Source organism: Aplidium turbinatum, chromosome 3, assembly GCF_918807975.1.
Source record: "Aplidium turbinatum chromosome 3, kaAplTurb1.1, whole genome shotgun sequence".
Taxonomy (NCBI): domain Eukaryota; kingdom Metazoa; phylum Chordata; class Ascidiacea; order Aplousobranchia; family Polyclinidae; genus Aplidium; species Aplidium turbinatum.
Genome location: NC_137474.1, coordinates 8,191,048 through 8,195,079, shown reverse-complemented (window position 1 = coordinate 8,195,079; position 4,032 = coordinate 8,191,048).

The window sequence follows — 4,032 nt, the reverse complement described above, 5'->3', positions numbered from 1 at the left end:
TACCGGTTTACTCAATATAAATATATATTTATTCCACATTGTTTAGTGTTTCTTCACTTCAATCAGTGCATGCTAGAACTTTAGTCATATATATGATGTATTCAACTTTAAAAAATTACTAACCAGGCAATGGAAAATGTAGACAATTGCAAAAGAAAGATATCTCAGCAATGAAACATCTTCTTATTTCAGTTTTTTTTCTTATCAGTGGCGCATTCGTAAACAGGGATAAGAGGGTCATCTAGTTTGGATTAAGGAATTTTATACTGTAGATTTTTGGGACGTTAATTTGACCCGACATCATCATTGGGTTGTGAAATATTTTATTATTAAATACCTAATAACATTGCCATAACAAAGGCTTTATAAAGCATAAACTCTATACAACACTCGCAGCACAACTGTTAGGGTTTTATTTATTGTCGCTCTACAACAGCTAAGGTCTTTTAGCTACAGGGCTCATTTTTAATTTATATCAGGTTTACGATGTTATCACATTATTACCCGACTTATTCTCACTGCGCTATGCAGGATAAAACGCAATCGGTACCGTTTTTAAAGTCTTCGGTTTGACCCGACCTGGAATCGATCTCAGATCAGATCATTTTTTCTGAAAAGATTTCCGGTTCCCTAAAATTATCTAAGGATCGGGTCCAACCGTACCCTTGGACCCCTTGCCTACGTTACTGGACATTATGTAACGCCAGTGGTGTAATCAAGAGACGATACTCATCTTCTTTTGAAAGGAGTGTAACGGTGTGATTGTGAAAGCCGAAATAGAACGTGAATTGAACCAAACCCCTTATCAATTTCTAGCTGTTGCTGTTATTGTTATCTAGTCTTATTGTGTTTATTCGTATTTATTTTGCAAAAAGATGTCTGGCTATATGTATAAATGAACGTGGTTTAAATCTTTTTACAAAGTCATGATTAGAGAATTAGAAGAGTTGATGCAGGGATATCAGTTTCACTTTCAGCCGACTTTCCATAACCAGATTCACAATCTTTTTGTGCCAAAAATAAATTTGTGAAATACTGTTAAGCATTTCACAACTTTTGAACCCAATTAAAAGACAAAGGGATAACATCAGCGTACATGCAACCACTGTTGCGGTAATTTACTGTCTGTTTTTTGTTTTTTTGGCAACCCATCCATAAACAAGCTATCTTCTTCAAAGTAGGCTACAGCATAACACTTTACTAAACAGTATTTTAGCTGTATTGAAAAAATTAAGACAGCTGCATACCTTTTCGTCATTTCTTTTATGAATGGATTAATCTTGCACAGGCTTAGCTTACACTTTTGTAGCTGGCTGATGGCACTAAACCATAATGTTTGTATTTTTCACTCGTCACATTACAATACAGTATAATAGGCTATTATTGATTGAGCTGGTTTATGGTTTTAAATTCAAAATAAATTCAAGTTTTTATATTTATTTAATTATCTTGTGAAATAGTACAATGGTGCTACTGCAATGGATGGTAGTATTGATAATTGTGATCGCTGTTTTGACTTGGGCTATCTTTGAATACATAGCCGTAGGGGATGGGGGTGCAAGGGGACGATTGCGGCTCCAAAACAACAAAAAACCATTACAGATTTGGGCAAAAATGTCCAGTTTGAAAAAATTGTGAAAAATCGTAAATTGCAGTGTTTGTAAAAATATATTTGCAAAGACAAAATTTGAGGCAAATTTTATTCGCACCCTCAAAATACTTTCCTCTCCTACGGCCATGTTTGAATATGATCTCAGATTGTAATGCTGACATGTCAAACAAAAATACAAATTAGGCTACCAGTTCCATTGGTAAATGGAGAATACTGTTTTCGTTTTTTTTTTTTTTTTTTTAGTAATCCTGATCCCATTGCATATTGTGTTAAATTAAATGGGTTAGCGTTAGCCTACTTGCTACACTTAGCCTGGTATTAGTCTGGTTTACTTAATCAAAAGTAGAAAATAGCTTAGCCAACAGTGCAATGCAAAGTATGTAAAATTGCCTCAATCTCACATAAAAATCAAATTTCTCAGTAAAATAGTCAGGTCTGCTTATGATACAATAATAGAGACGTCGCATTAACATTAATTAAACAGACGACGCATTAACCAATAAGCCGTGACGTAGAGCAACAAGGAGGGAGATCTAAGAGATTTGGACAAGCGGGGAGATTCATTCCCCATAGGTGCATGGTTGAGCAGAAAAGATAAAAGCCCATATGAAGACTTTTAATTTGTTTTGCGATCATAAAACTACGATTTATGCTCTCCTTTGGGGTCAAAACCAGAGTTCTCTGTAAGAAAATTTTAAAAATATTTTGCTCACATAATATTGAGGCTGCGTTTGTAGAGTAGCAAATGAACGTTTTTTTAATTTGTAGGGTTGCAAGAGCGCAAGAACAAAATTTCTCTGCGCAAATAACTCAGTGTTTCTGCCCAGCATCTCAGAGGAAACATTGGCGCAACTGGTAATTTGAGAAGCCCTGGTTTAAAACGATGAATTTGCTGTTTTTATTTCTGTTTATCGTTACGATTTGCAAAGTCTTTTCTTTTCGTCAATCAAGCCGTGACGCACAAGCGTGTCAAAACTCATTAATCCCGAGTTTTCAGTTAAGCGCTACAAGACAGAACACATGAATAATAAATAAGACTTGAAATAACTTCTACAGACAACCTTTAAATGCAATTAAGTGTTTAGTGTAGTTAACTAAGTTTGGTGTTCGCCAATTCACCCCTGTATTTGTTAAATCAAGTCACATTTAGGTTCATTCTACTCCTACTTAACTGTGAGATGATCACCTCTAGTAGGTAGCGATTGCAAATGCTGTAAATAGTCGCAATAATTTTAAAAAACAATCTACGCAGCTACATATGCAATTTTGACATTGTACGCAGTTATTTACACTGGCCACCTCCTAGACAACAAGCAGTCATTACATAACAAAGAAGTCAATTTCATAATTTGATGTATTTGATTGATTGTGGAATCTTTGTCTTCGGATCGAGAACGCTTTTTGAGATCTTAATGCTGGCAGTTTGCATACCTGTAGAGAGGCTTTGAATCACTGACACAGGCCCAGTTACCGAGATTGAAAAAGTAAGATTTCCGCTTGTTGGTGTCGTTGTCTGTGAATTATTCCATCCACTAGTTGCCGCTGAATAAAGAGCAGTCCTAAAAGTGCATTGCTTGCGCACACGTTGTTTTTTAAGCTTATATCAAATTATTGGCAAGTTGACGGGTAACTAACTATGCAAGCAATATAATTTGAAATAATAGGAACGACTAAAGACGATTGTGTGAGGTTTTAACTGTTAGATTTGTTTAAACAACAGTACTTTTTTATGCTGTCCTGCTAAACCAACCCTTAGGTAAACCATCATCAAAGTTTTACGTTATCTGAGCCCTAAGGTGGATGTAGCGTCTTGCGGTCTTACGTGTTTTCTATGTCATGTTACCGTCATGAAACCTGTTTAGAACATTGTGTCGCTCAGACAGGTGAAGCGCTAGCTGGGACTTCCTCAAGCTTCAAACATTTGTTCAATTTTGTGCATTTCTTCAAGTATTTGTGCTTTAAGACATGGTTAGGCAATTTAACACTTACTCATACCTAGTTTTACGTTTCTTTAACGTCGTACCTCACATGCCACCGCGCTTTTTGTATATCGATTGCAAGCGCGGCTCTGAGCATTTCTAGCAACTTTGAAAACCTTTAAACAGACGCGTCTAGAGCAGGCCCGGATTTAGGGGGGGGCAGAGGGGGCAGTTGCCCCGGGCCCCCCGACTTTTGAAGGGCCCCCCTATGTAGTTAAAATGTGATTTGTGTTATTTTTTTTCCTTTTGGCCTTTAAAGTTTCTGCAAAATGCTGTGCAGTACTGGACTGATGCTACTGTAGACGTAGAGATGGTTTTTCGCGCCGTAGGCGCAAAATTTTTTTTTGCGTGGGGGCCCCCCGATCTAAAAGTGCCCCGGGCCCCCATCAGCTAAATCCGGCCCTGGTCTAGAGTCGAGCATATACAAACCAGTAACTTACA